The 20,245-nt window shown below is 37.6% G+C and overlaps 1 protein-coding gene and 1 long non-coding RNA gene across 2 annotated transcripts in view; one reads left to right on the top strand and one right to left on the bottom strand.

Annotated features, from left to right (window-relative positions):
• The window catches only part of LOC107666349 (POU domain, class 2, transcription factor 2-like), a 69,265-nt gene that overhangs the window by 27,083 nt on the left and 21,937 nt on the right, over positions 1-20,245 (top strand). The gene's annotated exons all lie outside the window — the stretch shown is intronic.
• On the bottom strand, positions 1,525-18,575 carry LOC107666350 (uncharacterized). Its single transcript, XR_001631656.1, has 3 exons — positions 18,436-18,575; positions 2,194-2,273; positions 1,525-1,773 (listed from the first exon to the last, which is right to left on the bottom strand). It is a non-coding gene; the product is annotated as an uncharacterized LOC107666350 (long non-coding RNA).

The following is a 20,245-nucleotide window of genomic DNA, read 5'->3' as shown; positions in this document are numbered from 1 at the left end:
AGTGTTGCTACATCAGTGTAAATCACAGAAATGTGCACAGTCTTCAGAATTTTTGGTATAGGCTACTCAGTTAACCTTCATTTAAAAATATTTACTGAACATTGTTCAAATTTGCTTGACGACAACAGACCATGGATGATGATGATAATAGTTCATTGTGTAGCTGTAAAAGGAAATGAAACATTACTGTGTACAAACAATCTGTAGATGCAGTTTTTAAGACCCCTCTTTTAACACACACACACAGATGCAAGCTCACATACACACACACCAACTGCTTTCGGCCCTAAAAGCCCCTTTTTACTCCCTCAATTTTGTCCATTTCTCATCCATCCTCTCGGCTTTTATATTAGAAGGCGGTGAGAAACCAAATACAGAAAATAACACAAAAATATGTGCTTGTCAGAATTATGAGCCTCACCGCATGTATACCTTGAAGATTTTTCCTCACTCCTTTATTTATCTGTCAGAAATTACACTGATGACAATTAGGTGTAAATGCTGGTAAACTGGAGTATGTGGTCACTCACTGTATGGCTATGCGACTATAGAAATGGTATATTGTGTGTGTCATTCTTCACTGCTGGAATTATTAAAACATTTGTCACTCTGACGGAGTGCTGGGCGATTGTTCTATCTATCTTCGTTGTGCTTTAATGTTATTTCAGCACCAAACGTGGTGATGACCATATGGTCATTAGCAGGGAGTCCGTGTTTAAGCAATGCTGAATACTAGAGCATTTCCAGTCTAATTATTGTTTGAAAAGTGTCACATGAATACAAGTAATGCTATTGAGTTGTCAAGTTGTCATATAGCATAGTGTATATTGTGTATACAGCCTGTTTACTAACATATTGTATTGAATTATTAGCTACCTATAACTTTTTATTATTTATGTATTATTATTTTTTTATTTTATTAGCTACAAATTTGTTTTTTAGTCTCTTATGATCACGAAGGCTGCATTTATTTGACCAAAAATACAGTAATATTATGAAACGGTATTAAAATGTAAAATAACTGTCTTCTAATTGAATATATTTAAAATGTAATTTATTTCTGTTATGTAAAGCTGAGTTTTCAGCATCATTACTCCAGTCTTCAGTGTCACATGATCCTTCAGAAATCATTCTAATATGCTGATTTGGCGGTCAAAAACATTTCTTCTTATAAATATTAAAAACAGACATGCTGCATATTATTTTTGTGCTTAATATTTTTGTGGAAATCTGATTTTTATGAATTATGGATTCTTTGGCAAACTTCTTTGAAAAAAGTTCAAAAGCATGGTATTTATTTGAAATACAAATCTTTTGTCATTACAATTGTCTTTACTGTCACTTTATAACAATGCAATGTATCTTTGCCAAAAAAGTATTATTTCTCAAAAAAAAAAAAACTTTTGAACTTGAAAAAATTCATATGAAATGATCATTTTTTATTATTCCCATTTTTTTTTTGAAGCTGTAGAAACTCTTAATTAACATGCATTTGTATCATTCAATAATAAATATGGCGTCAGGTGATCAGATTATTCATTTATTTAACTAAAATAACAAGGTTGCGTAGAGTCACAGACATCGTATTGATGAAGAGCGTCCAGAGAGGTCGTTGCGTGTTTCCATCTGTAGCGTTCCCGCAATGAGAAGGCTAGTTAACAGGAAGGGGGGAGGTGACCGTCCAGGGTTCGGAAATGAGAAATGACCCAACGCCACACCATCAACCCCTCCACCTCTCCCCTCCCTGACTGTCCCATCCCCCTCTCTTTTATCCTTCCCCCAGGAAAGAACACAGCAGAGGGATGGGTCAGGAGAAGAAGGGGTGGAAAAAAAGGTGGATGGGGGGTATAAGAGAGAGAGAGAAAGCATTAAAATTCATGGCCTTTTTTATTTTCCCCACTGAAAATCAATACAGTCTACTATGGATGAGGTGAACAGTGGACAACAGTGGTTGTGGGCAGGGGCGGATGGGAGGGGGGTGTTGGGGGGTAGATAGATAGATGATGGTGGTGGTGTGTGTGGGGTGGGGGGGATAGGTTGTTGTTCATTAAGTGTAAGCTGCAGCGGTGGGGACCTTCAGTAAGGGCTATTGTCCAACGGCAGTGACATAAGGTAAAGGGGACGATAGGCCAAAGCAGGACTATTGAACAGGCGCAGGTACAAACGGAACACACATGATTCTGAACTACTCACAGATTGATGGAACCATAGTATTAGGATAGGATTGGGCATTACCATCATGGAAGGCCTAGAGAAAATCTAGGATTCAAAACCTGGAAAAGAGCAATGTAAAACAAAGAAATGTTATGATGCAAAATTAATAAGTCTTTAATTTATCATTATAATTAATCATTAGTCATAATTTACTCACCCTCATGTCATTTCAAACTTGTTTGCATTACTTTTTTCTGTGAAAAACAAAAGAAAATATTGTGAAAAATGCTTTTCCCCCTGTCCATTCAGCGAAAGTCTGCGTTCCAGTGTTGTTTTGTATGGACACAAACAATTCAAACGTTCTTCAAAATGTTTCCTTTCTGTTCCACAGAAGAATATAATTCATGCAGGTTTGGAACGACATGAGGGTGCGTAAATGAAGACAGAATTATCCCTTGAAGGTTCTGCTATTTCTAAGGTCAAATATGCACATTTGTGACCATGTGAAATCCTTTGTATGGACAAATTCAAATTTGAATCAGTTGTAAGCATCTGCAAACCTCAAAATGAATTTGAATCCCCCAAACTCCATATTCAATTTAAAGCGCATTTGTGATGATGTGAAGCTCAAAATCGAATTTGAATCACTGCAAGCTTCACTCAAGTTCGAATCAATGCAAGTGACAAACTGAATTTGAATCACTGAAAGTTCCAAAACGAATCACTCCAACCTTTCTTGTTGCTTTTGAATCACTGCAAACTTCACAAAAATTGTAATCACTCTAAAATCCTTACTTAATTTAAAGCACATTTGTGACCATGTGATGCTCAAAATCGGATCTGAATCATTGCAAGCTTTGAACTTAATTCTAATCAAATGCTAAATTCTAATTCTCTCTGAGGCAGAAGTCTCTAAACTCATCCTTTCCAATCGTCCTACTACTTGTCCGCTTGATCCTATTCCATCTCATCTCCTTCAAGCCATTTCTCCTGCCATATATATATATATATATATATATATACATACACACACCTTGCTACGTGTACTGCGTTAGGCTAACCGAGACTTGTCATTTGCACATATATTGTTGCTCTTTTGTTAGTTTTGACTGCTTTTATTGTCCTCATTTGTAAGTCGCTTTGGATAAAGCGTCTGCTAAATGACTAAATGTAAATGTAATGCAAGTGATAACCTGTATTTGAATCACTGCAATCTTGAATCAAATTTGAATCACTGCAAGATCCAAAATAGACCAGAATCGTTTCAACGTCAAAATGAATTCAAATCATTCAAAACTCTTTAATTTCTAAAAGATTTGTGATCATGTGAAGCTCCAAATCTAATCAGAAACACTGAAAGCTTTGAATCGAATTCAAATCAGTGCAAGAGGCAAACCAAGTTTGAATCACTTTGTTCGTGAATAAATCTGAATCGCTTCAACCTTCTAATTGACCATGAATCAGTGCAAAAAATTAATTCAAATCACTGTAACTCAAAATATAAATCACATTTGTGACCATGAACTCCTTTGTGCAGACAATCGGATATTCTTCCTTCTATTGAAGTACAAGATGCTCTTTGAATCATTCTCAAATCAAGCTGGAGAACATTTGTTCATGTAGCTCCAGTGCTGCTGACCACAAATTAATGTAAAAATTAAACTTTGCAATCAAACTGTTCTGCTGATAATATGGTTTACAATGAAATGCAAGTGTTAGAAAGATGCAAAATAGAAAACTGAAACCCTTTTCTATATTTATATATAATGTCCTCATATGCAGACTGTCATTCTCCCATCATATGACAGCATCTTGTCCCAGCTAGTTCACACTCAGCGGTAGTCTGGTTTCTCACTCCATTCTCGGAGGCATGGAGAGACGCTCACCTCTCACACTTCCTCCCCAGGACACCAGGAAGCCCATTACGATTGTGCATACATGTATGTCCAAACGTGCACACACACATACTTTTGTATATGGTATGTGCTCTGTGAGGGGCTCTCTGTGCATATACAGGACTTGTGAGGTTGGTTACTATGGGGATAGGTGTGGAGGTGTAGGCCCATGCTTTTTTTTTCCTGTCGTGGGTAAAATAGTCATAAATAATGAAAAGGAAACTGCATTGAAATGCAAAGGCTGAGGTGTAGACATGTGGGTCGTATTGACATTTGTGAATTCTGGGATCCACACAGCGCAGAATTTCTATCTCAGACCTGTAGAGCCTGAAAGGGACTGAAATGTAGCAGCATTTCTACTGATCTTGATAAGTTGTCGCTTAATATTTATGTCATAAATTATAAAGGTTTTTATTTAGCTAAAGAAAAAGTGCCTGAGGTTTTTTTGTGCATTTACAGTAGCACATTTTTATGCATTTAGATACAAACAAATAAATAAATAATATGCAGATTTGTTAATTAATTTATACATTGCACATAATTAATTGAGAAGTACATTTATGGTAACAATTGTTCATTGCATTGCATGCATCCTTAGTTATTTTGCATTAATTTATGTCATTCAAACTAAATTTTACATTAAGCATTTTTTTTTCTAGGGAAGTATTTTAATATGCATAAATGATTTGTGAATTAAGTCACAGAAAACATACATGCTGCTTTTATGCATTTACAGTAGCACTTTGTCATTGCATTTAGACAAAAAAAAAATTGAGAAACAAATGTATTAATTAATGCATGTTATTGAATGCATCTTTATTTTTCATTCATTTGTCATTTAACATGTTTGACGTGGTTAATTGTTTTTCTAGGAAAGTACTGCAATATGAATAAATTATTTGTACCTGAATTGTAAGTCACATAAAACATACATGCTGATTTTTTTCTATTTAGAATGCAATCCATTTTTTTTTCATAATTTGAACCATTGAACACTTTTATTCTTTTTAAACATAAGTGCAAATAAGCATGCTTCAAACTTAATTTGAATCACTAAGAGCTTTGAATCAAATTTCAATCAATATAATCTTCAAATTGAATGTGAACAACCACAACGATGAATTGAATTTGAATCACTGCAAGCTTCGACTCAAAATCAATTCATGCTTCACACTGCAAATTTGAACCACAGAAAGCTCCAACGTTGTAATTTACTTTTAGTAACTGCAAACTTCAAAACTAATTTGAATCACTTTAAACTCCTTGTAGAATTTAAACCAATGCCAATTTGAATCCTATTCAAATCCATTCAGATTTTCAAAGTGAATTCTAAAGAATGCTATCTATGAATTTATGGATTTTGAATGACTGCAAGCTTTAAATCAAATTCAAATCCCCGCAAGCGTCAAAACAAACTCGAATCACTTTGTGCTTCGAAACCGCTTCGATTATAATGGGAGTGTTTTAGTTTTGCCGTGCCACTCACTCGCAGTATACAGTAGATGGGGTTTTATAGACTTTCAGATGACAGATAGAGGTTTGAATTGCACATTGAATCATACTTTGAGTGGCCTGTTTTATATCTAAGATTACACATGGAGGTGGACATCACGGATATAGGCCTGAAGTACAGATAGAGGTTGGAGTGCATTTCATGCTCACAGTTGAAGACGTGTGTGTGTGTGTGTGTGTGTGTGTGTGAACGCGGACCCTTTGAAGTGGAAAAGGCCTCTGGTTGGCAGTAGGCCAGTGCATCAATAAAGGCAACTGGAGTTTGAGAGCCAGTGAGAGGCATTTAAGTTCCATTTCTCCCAGGCCTTACAGCTCAGGAAAGACCTGCTCTCTCTCTCTGTCTGTCTTTCACGCACGCCCTGACAGAGAGAGAGAGAGAGAGAGAGAGAGAGAGAGAAATCAGGCCAGACTTGTGCACTACAATGTTGGAGTGTGCCATAATTGAATATGTGTGTCCAGGCCCGGACTGGCCATCGGGAGCACCGGGAGAATTCCCGGTGGCCTGGCGGCTGATTTGGCTCGCTGTCATGTTTTTTTTGTTATTTTTTTCAGTTAGGCTATTATTATTATTAATATTTTATATTTATGCCTTCTCAATGTACCATTGTGATCATTTCTGATTTTTTCATTAGATAATAAATCGATAATAAATCATAAATCGGTTAGTCTTGACTCAGGCCTTACAGCTCAGGAAAGACCTGCTCTCTCTCTCTGTCTGTCTTTCACGCACGCCCTGACAGAGAGAGAGAGAGAGAGAGAGAGAGAGAGAGAAATCAGGCCAGACTTGTGCACTACAATGTTGGAGTGTGCCATAATTGAATATGTGTGTCCAGGCCCGGACTGGCCATCGGGAGCACCGGGAGAATTCCCGCAATGTACCAAAGTGATCATTTCTGATTTTTTCATTAGATAATAAATCGATAATAAATCATAAATCGGTTAGTCTTGACTGTCAGCGCTGCACGAATCAGCTCACGTGTGTTCCGCGCTTCCGTCAAACGGTTCCGAACAGAACCGATGCGTGGGACTCGATGAAGGAGAGGAAGCGGCCAGTAGAAGCAGTGAAATGTAGCAACATCACTGACCTGTTGAGGGCTTCAAGTGCAGGTCAGTTTCATCTGTAAATACGCTAGATAGTTTTGTCTTTATTAACGTAGTTGAGTATTAAACTACTAGTATCTGTTAGGCTATCAGTAGCACCCCATTATTATCATCATTCAGAATACTGTGCTAAAGGACATCAATATCGATTGTAAAGTTACATTAATAAATTTAGCAGAGACAGATATTCACATGGATTTTTTCCACGGCCCCAGACTAAGGATTTAGACCTTTTTTTATGTGACGGCCATACACATAATAGGGTTGTCTGGTTTCAGAAATTGTTGTGGATGTATAGGCTATATATACAGGAAATAAGGGGCCAAAATTGCACCTTTTGGGGTACAACAGCATGTCACCGGAACAGGACCCTTAAAAGGGCATATTTGTTCCTTTTTTACCCCTAATAGGTAGGCCTACAAATTAGTATCTTAAAGGGTATGAATTACTACTCGTAAGGTACTAATATGTACGGTGTACTGCTACGGTGTCAAGCTGTTGTACCCCGAAAGGTAAAATTTTAGCCCCTTTTTTTGCCATCGGGAGCACCGGGAGAATTCCCGGTGGCCTGGCGGCTGATTTGGCTCGCTGTCATGTTTTTTTTGTTATTTTTTTCAGTTAGGCTATTATTATACAGATATTCACATGGATTTATTGTACAGGGAGGGAGGGAGCTAGAGACAGCAACACAAAAATAATATAAGTCACAGCCTAATAATTTAATAGTGTGTTCAGTATTAGAATTTTTCAACAAATATATTGTACGAATTTTGACATTTAGGCACTTTAGAAAATGTGTTTTAATACACTACCAGTCAAAAGGTTTTGATTCAGTAAGATTTTTAATGTTTTTTAAAGTCGTCTCTTTTGCTCACCAAGCCTGCATTTATTTGATCAAAAATACAGCAAAACAGTAATATTGTGAAATATTTTTATTATTTAAAATAACTGATTTCTATTTGAATATATGGTAACACTTTACAATAAGGTTTCATTAGTTAATGTTAGTTAATGTATTAACTAACATGGAGAAACAATGAACAATACATGTATTACAGTATTTATTAATCTATGTTAATGTTAGTTAAAGAAAATACAGCCGTTCATTGTTAGTTCATGTTAATTCACAGTGCATTAACTAATGTTAATAGGCACTACTTTTGATTTTAATAATGCATTAGTAAATGCTAAAATTACCAGTAACTAAGATTAATAAATGTTGTAGAAGTATTGTTTATTGTTAGTTCATGTTAACTAAAGTAGTTAACTAATGTTAACTAATGAACCTTATTGTAAAGTGTTACCGAATATATTTTAAAATGTAATTTATTTCTGTGATCAAAGCTAAATTTTCAGCATCATTACTCCAGTCTTCAGTGTCACATGATCCTTCAGATATCATTCTATTATGCTGATTTGCTGCTAAAAAAACATTTATTATTATTATTATGTTGAAAACAGGGAAGTTTTCTTTCAGGTTTCTTTGATGAATAGAAAGTTCAGAAAAACAGAAAAGCATTTATCTGAAATGGAAGTCTTTTGTAACATTCTAAATGTCTTTAGCATCACTTTTGATCAATTTAAAGCATCCTTGCTAAATAAAAGTAATAATTTCTATAACCTATAACTATATTTTGGTATAGTGTATAATATTACAAAAGCTTTTTATTTCAGATAAATGCTGATCTTTGGATCTTTCTATTCATCAAGGAATCCTGATCAACTGTTTTAAATATTGATGTTAATAATAATAATTAATATGTTTCTTGAACAGCAAATAAGCATATTAGAATGATTTCTGAAGGATCATGTGACACTGAAGAGAGGTTTTTCAGTTTGAGGGGTTTCAGCTTGTTTATTTTCATCTAAAAATATGGCATGCGGTTGCTTCAAACAATGCTATAACAACATTCAATGTAAATTGTGATCATCGTAATTAATAATCGCAATTACAATTTCAAGGGAATAATCGACAATTATGATTTTTGTCATAATCGTGCAGCCCTACTCTAAGCTACTAATATGTACATATTAGTGGTAAAAAAAAGTGTCCTTTTAAGTGTACTGCTCCGGTGACAAGCTGTTGTACCCCAAAAGGTAAAATTTTGGCCCCTTTTTTTCTGTGTGGCCTGGATGAGTGTGAGATTTCCCGGCCTGAAATTGTGTCCCAGTCCGGCCCTGTGTGTGTCCATATGTTTATGTGTGTGTGATTGGTTGCTGATTTTGAAGTGGCTTGTTAGACACACTAGCACAGTATTGTTGACTTTCAAGTTTAATCATACAAGATGTATTTTTGTAGAAAGTACAAGCATACAACTGCAGTGGGAGACGCAAACACACTTCTTTCTTTAGTTCTTGTCTGCTAATCTGGCTTTACGTTGTCACTAATAACCGCGACACATAACCACACCCCTCACTTTGTGCATCTGTTTGCTCAGCAGTGATTTACTATTTAGCGTCAAATACATGAGGTGGAAAACTGTGATTTATGCAAAATGCCTGATAACTTGTTAACCCACCATATCTCAATTTCTTTCCAGAAATGTCGCAATTTCAAGGCTTTTTGCCATTTTTATTTATTTTGTGTGTGACTCGAACTTTTTTTGCCAAGTTTTTGAATTGTACAGATTTTTAAAAAAAACAACACAAAATTACAGACAGAAAGAGCAAAACAACTTTTTTTTCATGTTTCCCTTTCATTGACCTAACAAAACGCTCTTTTCTTTTTCCACCGCTGCCTTTTTTCTGTCTCGTTTGCTTCGTACAACTGTTGCATCACTCAGCTTTTTTTTTGCCAGCTCACAACCTATTTGCAGTACCCCCACAAAACACAAAGCCGTCCTCCCTCTCTCTTTCTCTCTCTCTGTCTCTGTGTGTGTGTGTGTGTGTGTGTGTCTCTCGACCACAGACAGTATGTTTTAAATGATTAAAGATGTTACAGCGAGTTCAACACTCTCAGAACGATTAAATGCAAAGGTCAGACCTGAGTGTGTGTTTGTGTGTGTGTGAGCACTAGTGACTATATTAAATAGTTTCTAGTTTGTCACACTAGAAGGTGCAGGTCTGTCTGAGAGCATTGCATTGTGGGAAATGATAACATCAAAACTGAGAAAAATGCCTTTGAATTGAGTTTTGATTGATTTGATCTGAATGTCACCGTCTGCGTTTCACTCAGAAGAACATCAAATCACTGATGACTGACCTACAACAGTGTGTGTGTGTGTGTGTGTGTGTGTGTGTGAGACAGAGAGATCGATAAGGTGACCGGACACACTGTAACCATGGTGACAGGCAATATGAAGAGATGAGGAGATATGAGAGAGTGGATGGGATGTGAGGAGATCAACACTCTCAAATACACACACACACACACACACACACACACACACACACACACACACACGTACACACACACACACACGCACGCACATACACACTCTCAGTGCTGATCAGGGTGGCTTATTTTCTCAGTAAGAGTGGTCCCCCATTAAGGACGGGAGATAACCTGCTTTCCTTACCGATTTTTCCTCCACCCCCCTCCGCTCCCCCTCTCATCGATTGCCGTGAGATATCGCCCCACGTGCCCCGCTCTCAGTGTGTAAACACGCCAAACACGTGGCGCCAGAACTACATATGCTCGCGCATAAACAAATACGCAAAGCGTGCATTAGCAAAAATGCTAAACATTACATTTATGTTACACTGAAATTGGCTCTGGTTTGCTCTGTCTGATTAAAAGAGCTTAAGATGTCAGTGTATATTCATCAGAAAGTTACAGAACAGTCTTTGCACTGCAGTTCATTATTTGTTTGGCCATTGTCAAATATCAAATTGAGCAAATTGCTAGTAAATTGCTTCAACTTCAGGCTTGTAAATATATGTTTACTTGGTGAATTCAGCACTGATATCTTCTGATTTCACTGTGCTGATTGAGTTGATTACACATGTGGTATGATATATATTGTTCAGTATGTATTGAATCTAGCATTGACCTTGGATAAACTATTTTTTTGCAGGTTATTATGTGGGCTTCGCATCCTCAATACGAACCTAATTTATCAATTTGTAAATTGACATTTTTGAGCATCTAGATATGGATCTTATCTTACACATGGATCCATTTTGTGTTCAAGGTGATCGCTTGGAAATGATCCTGACGAAATTCGGAGATGGTTTGCATGGAACCGTTCGCTCAATCAGAACTGAATTTCTATCATGAAACTTTTTTTTCAGACGACTTGAATGATGTTCTTTAGACGTTTGAGCATCATTAAGCATGCAGGAGAATCTGTTTCTTTGTCAGGTTAATGCTAAATATAATAGCGTTCATGTGTTAAAGACAACATGAAATCAATATCGACTCCATTTACTTTATTAATAAATGCCCTCTGGTCTTATTTTGAACGATTAATCAGTGCATGTGTTTTTAAAGAGAAAAAATGTATATTTTTTATAATCTGTCATTACTTTCTCTGCCCGTGACTTAATTAACTTGATGTAACTTGGGCAGCATGGATGGGGGGGAATTATATTAACCAATAATATCACACTATGGTATGTTTTTCCACAGCACTAATCAAATCAAGTCTGTCAGAGATTGGTTTGCAACCAGAGATTGAATCTAGCTTTCCCAGTTTTCCACTTATATTGCTATAAAAGTGGCAAAAAATCCTCATGATGGATAAAATGAAGTCCTGCCTACCATTATTTCTATTTTCTAATATCCTAATATGAATAATTTTTTCACATTATGCATTTCATGTTGTTTTTAAAAACATTGTGGCAGGTCACTACACTTTGCCAGTTGCATTAATATATTCTTTATCGTCTTGCTACACTCCTACTGTTCACTTTGTGATACTAATTTTTTCCTCTATCCAGTAGTCAGTGGTCCAGTGTCCAGTATTGCGGTCCTGGAGATTCAGCCATTTTGTGCGTCTGATTTTTTTGCTGGTGCAATGAGAACACGGCCTGATCCAATTTGTGTTGGTCACCAGTGTGAAATGGCGGTCGGCCGGGGGACCGGTGCTCTCCAAAGCCTCTCAGCTCTCTTCCTCTCCTCGTTTTTCTTTCTCTTTCTCTTTCACTCTTTCTCTCAGCTGGTGATGTGCCACTCACCCAGCACCTCACTACCTTGGCACCCAGCATGACCACAAGCCAGCAATCAACACACACCACACATACATACATACATGTACATATACACACACACATATACATGCAGGCACTGACACAAAGCTAAAGAAGATTTATTTTTTACCTTAACAGGTTACACCGTTAAATAATAGTTATTAATATTATTAATAAATTATATTATAATATAAATAATATTAATAGGTTATACTGTATAATTATTTAAAATGTAAAATGTTATAAAATATAATTTTAAATATTTATATTTTTAAAATGTAATATTTAAATGTTTTATTTTAAATAATAATAATGATAATATTTTGTATATATAATATCCTTGTGAATACTTAAAAAAAAAAAAAAACACCATGAAAAAAACCTCCATATTAATGTGATGTTGATGTAACGTATTTATTCAGAAAGATCTGATACAGTTTTTACTGTAACTTTGATAAGACATTTATAGATGAAGCTTAGTCTCTTTTTTAAATAATCAGATTAATATGGATTTTTTGTGTGTGTGTGTAGTGTTTTTGTAATATTCACTGAGATATAATTTTTAAGGTTACACTGTTAAATAATAAAAATAATAATAAATTATATATGTTATACTGTAAAATTATTGAACAAAAAATATTTTATATTTTAATTAATAATATTGATTTTTAAAATATAGTATTGTGTGTGTGTGTAAATACAGTGAATACTTTAACAAAATACTATACAAAAATGTCCATATTGGCGTTTTTTGACGTATGTTTTCGTAACATCAACATCATGTACGGCTGATGTATACATCCGTTTGTAACTTTAAGACATTTATTGAAGACTTTATTTTTAAAATAAGGATACACCTACACAAACTCCATAGTCCAAGTCATAAAAGACCTCAAAGTAATGTTTGATTCATGTTCTTATTAAGATTACTTTTTGAATAAGATAGTATCAATAACATTCATTTTAAACAGTTTTTATGACATTAATTTATTTTTGTCCACAATAAGATCTGTTTCAGCTCTGTCTGCACCTTTTGACAGAAAGTGCAGTTCCCTAACACACTACAAATCAAAAGATGATTTTACAAAGTACTTTTAAGCCACATTGAGCACACATGCACTCCCCTTTCAACATCTTTAACACAAAAACACATATCTTGCCATTTCCCCTTCAAATACACACACTCGCTGTGATTTTGGCAAAATTGCCATGCTTGACGACCATATAGCCGACGACGTAGCAACAAAGAGAGCGGGCGAGCGATGGATGGATGGGGGAGATGGGGGTGTTTGTGTGTGTCATTTGGTGAGTGAACATAAGTGGCACTGAGGCGGTGGAAAGGTAGGCTGATGGAGAGGGCGAGGTAAAATTAGACGGCAGAGTGGCTACCTTTTTTTTTTTTTGCACAGCCAGAGCTTAGGACGCTGTCCAAGAACGAATATGGCCATGAGCCTCGCAATTCAAAATGGAGTTTGGTTAAATAACCTGCGATAGCTCTTGAAAGAAGAGCAGGTGCCGCGGTCAAAATGGACGGGTGAACAGCACAGAAAGACAGAAGAAGAGGTTGAACACACCCCAGGGAACCATGGGTGAAAAACCTTGCCCAAGGGCATGAGTGAAGAGTAGAGGGGGCCTTCATCCATCCAACTATCCCTCTATTTCTCCTTTCCCTCCATTCTTCAGGGGAATTGTCAGTCATTGTATTTCCACACAGCCATCCTAATGTTTCCCGACGCTGAGGTGCTGTTAGCATCGCTGCGGCGCTACCCAACGACAACACACCTACCTTACAAAGCAGCCTTCGATCCTTCGAGAGCAGCATGTATCTGCCTGCAGATTTCTCTCCCTCTTGTCACTTTTTCACAGGAACGCCGACATTTGTTGAGCCCACATTAAAAACAGCACTTGGCCAAGTGTGTGAGGCGATAAAAGCGAGACGGGAATGGAGAAATTAGGCTGAGGATGAGGGAGTAAGAGATCTGTAAGTTTGTGTGTATTCATCCATGTTTGAATTGTGAGGCCCACTGTTGATTCGACTCCCCGCCGCACTCGTGCAAGAAGCGCTCTGGCAAATACAACCCGAAGCATCTCGAAACTGTGATTTTTGAATCCCCAGGCCGCATAAATGACACAAAAAAGAATGCGTGAGAGAAAGCAAAGCAGAACAAGAAAGAAATATGAAGAAGTAGAAATGAGAGACAAGGGGGGAGGTTGGAGGCATTGCAAAAGTGCCTCCAATATGCGCGGGTCTGAGCGCCCTCCGAGAGGGGCCCCGATCGATACCAACTCGGAGCAATAAAGCTTTCTCCCTGGCATCTCCACAGAATACAAAGCAGAATGGGGGAGAGAAGGGGAGGGTGGAGGTGGAGGGGGGATAGAGGGGTGAAAAGCTGTTCCGCTAGCCAGACCAATTTCCTAACCCTCCCTTCTCCTCTCCCTCCACCTTTTTTAGCCCTCCAACTACTACTACTACCACTATGCACAGCACCTTTTCGCTCCCTTATCACCGTCTCCTTCGACTCAAGGTGTTGTGTCTGCTTATATTATTAATAGTGTTTGAATAAATATGCTTAATAATTCATTTCCGCAGTTTTAACCGAATTTATGGCGGGTGAAAGATTCTGCAGGATCCAGCCGAAATGAAAGAGGCATGCGGAGGGACCGGCCTCCGGGTTGGACGAGCAGGCCAGAACAGGTTTGAGGTCGTAGCCTTAGCATGTAAGAGAGAGATGGATGTGCAGGTGAGAAAAGAAAAGCAAGAAAGACGTGCGGCGCAGGCGGCAAAGAAGAGGTCAAATAAGTGTTCTCTTTAATTGAGAGCCAATTTAAGTCCAGTGCAATCGATAAACCTATACACCGAACAATCTGCCGTCCCCCATAACACATACATCATGCTGTTTAGTTGCTTAGTAGATTCTGTCACGGACGGACACCGTCCCCCAGATGGGATTCATTCAGAATGGCTCAGTGCTTATTGAACTTGGCGTACGATTTGGATTTCTATAAATTTTGGGCATAATTATACGCTGCCTCTATCCACGTCTGAGCCTTCCCTCTTATCCTTTATTAGGAAGACAGCTGTGTAAATCTTCTCCTGTCATTCCCTCCTTTTATTGTACGATCACAATGCACCTGCACTCACTTTTCTTCTCCTCTCTTTGTCTCTCTACCCGTCCTGCATTTACTCATATCTTAATATGGTTCCTGCCACTTTATTTTGCCTGTCGTCCACTCCATAACTCCATCACTGACACCTCCTGTCGGGGTGAAATAATAGAAGGACAGAGAGTCGGGGTGGACAGACAGAGGGATGGAGGAAGGGTGGAAGCATCAGCCTCCCTCCCTGTTTTGCACGTTCCCCCGGGGAGGGTGGTAATAATGGTAGCCATACAGGGGAGGGGGGTGAGAGGAGCGATTATTGTCTTGTAGGGAGTCAGAGGTATCGATCGGCCCAGAAATATGTGGTGCGCGAAAGAGGTACTGTATCGGATATAATATACACTCCTGAGACGGCAGGCGCAGAGGCGCACACACACAATAATACAAAATACCAACCCAGAGATGCTCACGCACACACACAAAATACAAAATACCCACCGCCAGAGAGGCTTACGCACACTCGAGCACAAATATATTTACGTAAATCCACTCTTAGAAACGCGTGTGGCTATGAACTCGAAACGCATGCACACAGCTAGAGGCCGAGAAAATACTCCCGAGATGCTATCCGAAAACACACACAATACACTAATACAGATGATTCATATGAGCTGAAAGGCTTCTTAAAATTGCATTTATAGATGTGTTTTTATAAAAACAGAGAAACATTTTGACCTTAAAAATACCACTAAAATGCATGGTGTTAAAGTCCACTGGATGGTCTATTTAATTTACACTGTGGTGGTCTGAATTTGTGATACATTCCTGTTTGAAGTGTGTATTAATATTTAAATGCGACATGTTAGATAGGAAATTTGTTTGTATGAACAAGAACAAACCAACTTATTACTTGAAGCCAGAACATTTCAGGTTTTTAGTTTGATTATCACATACATGCTCACACACACATATACACAAACACACATGCAGGTCTTTCACTCCTGTTGCCTGGCAACGTATCTAGGTGTCCTATTGGAGAGCTGTGCTGTCCAGTGATGTCATGACCGCAGCTGACCAGCACTGCTGCATGCTGTACAGAGTGAGAGGGGGAAATATACTGGGCAACAGCGGCCTGAGTTACCATAAAGTTTTGTTGTAGCATTAAGATTTTTTTTTTTACATATAATATATAAATAGAAATAAAGATTAAAAAATATTTGTATTATTTTGTATATATTATGTATATTTTTGGGAAAACACCACAAGTGTTATTTTGTGTATATATATATATGTATATATATGATTCAACTAAATGTATTATTAAAACCTACCATGGCTGAAGTGAATCTTGAATGCATACCTGGGCAGCACATGATGCAACTTTATTAGTATATTTCAGTTACGGACAGGGAGAAAGTGCGAGAAAGGGCTACTTTTATACCTGTACCCTCCATTGTTCTGCTCCATTGTCTTTAAATCAGGTCAACAGCCAATAAGATTTAACACCCTAAGCTGCCTCTGCATCTCTCCTTGAGTCGAGGGGGAGTCACTGCTGTGCTTGAAGTATGAGAAGATGTGTGTGTGTTTGCACTGCATCTCTAAACCTGTTTGTTCTTAATGTTGCATTGGTTTGGGTTAAAGGAATATGCTTAAAGCACTGTGGACAGCGACTGGCATGTTCGGAAAAAATAATCGTAATGTGTTGGGCATTTTTGTAGACATCTATTGTAAGTTCATTTTCATGTTTTGGTTCATTTAATACATGTTTTGTTTGTTTAGCCTGAAAAATGTTAACCAACAAAATGGGCTTAAAGTGGTAACATCTAATTTAATTGTTTTTATTAAAGACAAAATATTATTTATGGGGTCATAATATTAATGAATAAAATATTATTTAAACCTAAATAGATTGGGTAACACGAACAAAAGTAAATTTAAAGGTTAAAGTAGTTAAAAAAAAAAAATGAGTTTGAGATTGAGATTCATGGTTGTATAGCTTGGATATTTGGAAACCAAATGTTTAAAATGTTTTCCCAATTGACTGCTAACATTTTTGGTAATATTACATGTAGTATTTGTAGTATTACAGTACATGCTATTTTTGGATCCGAAATCTTGGCAATATTATCAGAAATTGTGGCATATGACTCTTGAATATCAGCTTTTACATTAAAAGTAGACTGAAGTAAACATATATGTACATGTGTTTGCATACCCATCTTTTGGCACCTAATTACATCAAAACTAATTGGGGGCAGTGCAACTAATCTGTGATCAGCGGGCCACCGTTATTTATAGAGCCGTCCCTGCGAGAGACCCCGCCTCCTGTTCCTCTGAGGCAGACGTACCCCCTCACTGGCCTCCCCAAAGGTCAAGACCAGGGGGAGGGGGGATGAGGGAGGGTGCGCAGCGGACTGACCCTTGACCCTAACACACGCCACCCAGCATCAGTCCATCGCAAGCACACACACACCCACGCGCCATCTGTCACAGCCCTGACAGGCCTTACTGAGGAGCTTGGGGGGCACATAAAAGGAGGCCCAAAAACTTGCTAAACCCCTGACCGTGACCCTGAGCATCACACACATATATTCAGAAGACAGATCCATTATGAGCACTGGGGTAAAAGGCTTAAACCAGAGGACGCATCAACTGTCCTGTGGGTGAATCAATGTGTGTGAAGGGTCCATGTGCGGTTTTTGTGAAAAAGTTTGAAAGTGTTTATGTATTTTCAAAACCAATGCAAGTAGGTGATTGATGGTTGAATAGCTCGGATAATGCACGGTTAAATCATTAGTGTGGCACACAAAACACAAGGTTTCAAACATCATCTCACTTTACGGCTAAAATCTGTAGTGTTGTTAGTAGTATTTGTTTTATTTACAAGCTATATTTTGGATCAGAAACCTTGGCAATAATATCAGGCTAGAAATTATGGCATATACTTACTACTTACAATGTTTTGCCATGGACAATTCAGCAAATTTTGCGACTGAAAACAAGGTTGTGAAGAGTAGACATGCAGTCTGTTTAATTATTTACCTGATTCTACATTGAAAATAGGCTGAGTCTTATTATTATACTCTAATATTTCCCGATGGAAAAAAAAAACCCCTCTGGAGAAAAAAAAGTGTTTTGAAAATTACATGTGATATAGGCTTATAACACGGACTGAAACGCACAGCTTATTAAATTGATATTTATGGATATATCGTCCTCCCGAATAATGTCTGCTAACGTTTAAATGGCGTCATGGTTAAAACTCTTAATTACATAATTGTATAAATCGTGATCTGTTTTAAGTCCCAGAACTCGACATCAACACAATTTATTTGGAACAAAATCAGCTTTCCAAATATAAAACTCAACTAGACGTAGAAAAAGAAACGTAAAATTAAAAACGAAGGGAAGAAGTTGGAAGCAGAAACGACTTATTATATTCGCACGTGCGGCGAGTGATTTAGTCTGACTTTCTTATAATTCACATCATTTATAAGTAGAACCTATATACCTTGAAATTAAGCACAAGTAAAGAGTAAATTACCAGGATGAGGAGGAGTTGAAAGTTGGAAATATCAGGGAAACGTCCGTTCGATCCGTCAAAGACTCTCGTGCAGGTTTTAAATTGGTCTCCCTTTTAAGCTAAATCCAATTTACATTTAAAAAGCAGCTTTATTAATCAAAACATGTAAAATAAACACGACAAAAAAACTGAAGTGGAAAAATCACCAGAAATCGCTCGTTCGAGCTGTAAAGGCTTCATGCGTGATTATTAAAGGCACTGCTGCCCTCTTGCGGTTCACTTGCGCTACTTCAGTTTCATTTTCGCTGGGCAGAAGTGGTAATTTTAGCGCATTGAGAACAAGCAATGGAAATTAGAGGCGTGTGAAGAGCGAAAATGAGATATACTTGTTTTTCGTTCTTGTGATGAGCACTTTCCAGCCACCCCAGCACTTTCTTTTGCTGACTTGAGCTGTCTTGCTCTTTCTCTTTCTCTCCTTCTGCCTCCTTCTTTCTCAACATTGAGCTACACCACTTCAAACCAGCCTTGATAAGTGCCCACAACAAAACAACATAGAATAACCACCTATTTTACCTGATATATGTCTTTAGAGAATAACTTTTTCCTTTTTTGTGTGAGCGTTCACTTGTACCCCTGTTCAAAGATGTCAGAGGAAGTGTAGGGGTGAAATACGGCGGTGTTTGGGGGTGGAGAGAAAATGTGGGAGGGAAGTGAGGAGAGAGTGACTGTATGAGCCCATATCTCATTCATTCTTTCATGTGACAATTAAATGTAGTTGAACAAGGACGGCCGAACACCTTTCAAGCTAGAAGTTTGAGTGTGGGTTAGGTATGGATTCTGATATTCAAATAATGGCATGAATATTCACTCTGCAATTTGCATGAATTGGTCATCGAGAGCAGTGATTGGTCAGCTCGTTAGGGCGCTGTGAGCTGGACTGAAGTCTTGCACACTGATAAACCTGAGAGAGGCTGTGGTTTATTTATAAAATGGCGGCTATGGCGAAATGTCTGAATTCCAGGTAAGTCAGTGTCTTTCTCTCTCGCTTTTCCTTCCCTCTAATGATCTCTCGAGAGGGGGCCGCTAGGTTAATTAGCTTCGCCTTCGCTAACAGACTCTGCTAATGAGAGGACATCAAAACTAACTGAACTGAGGCCAAAAGTAATGAAATGTCAGGAGCAACTCTCTGGAGGAAAGCAAGAGACTTGAATATCTCTGTGTGTGTGTGTGTGTGTGTGTGTATGTATGTATATGAGGTGTAATGTATGTTGGTGTATGTAGAGGCCTAATGTAAGCAAACAATGTGTACAGGCTCCCATTACTTTTTTAATATATGAGAATATTAGAGAGATGAGGCAATAAGTATAAAAAAAAATCAGTGGAGTATGTGTTTTATTTATATCGCAGCTTTTCTATACTTAAGGTCACGCTATAACCAAAAAAAGCCAAATTACAAATAAATAAACCACAGCCTAATAGCACAAATATGTCAGTTAAAATAAGCAGCTAAAGATGGAGAACCCAGATATTGTTAGAAAAGATGAGCTTTTAGATTTGAATGTGTTTCTAGGAAATGTGAGCGTGCGTCTCTACTGTTTTTACTGTACTTTGTTTTTTAAGATGTTCACACAAGGATTGACTTCTGTGTATTCAGGACAGTTTTGCTGTTTCTTGCTGTGTCTGCATTTGCTCTAGCGCTTTACTCCATGTAAAGAAAATCATTAACATGCTTTTGAGGCTTTTAACTTGATTTGAATCACAACCTTAGGCTGATTTTTTTATTTTTTTATTTATCCGAATATTGTTTTTCCACAACAATACACCTACATAA

This window comes from Sinocyclocheilus anshuiensis, unplaced genomic scaffold (assembly GCF_001515605.1).
Source record: "Sinocyclocheilus anshuiensis isolate Anshui unplaced genomic scaffold, SAMN03320099.WGS_v1.1 scaffold868, whole genome shotgun sequence".
Lineage (NCBI taxonomy): Eukaryota > Metazoa > Chordata > Actinopteri > Cypriniformes > Cyprinidae > Sinocyclocheilus > Sinocyclocheilus anshuiensis.
This window is presented reverse-complemented; position numbering and strand designations above follow the sequence as displayed.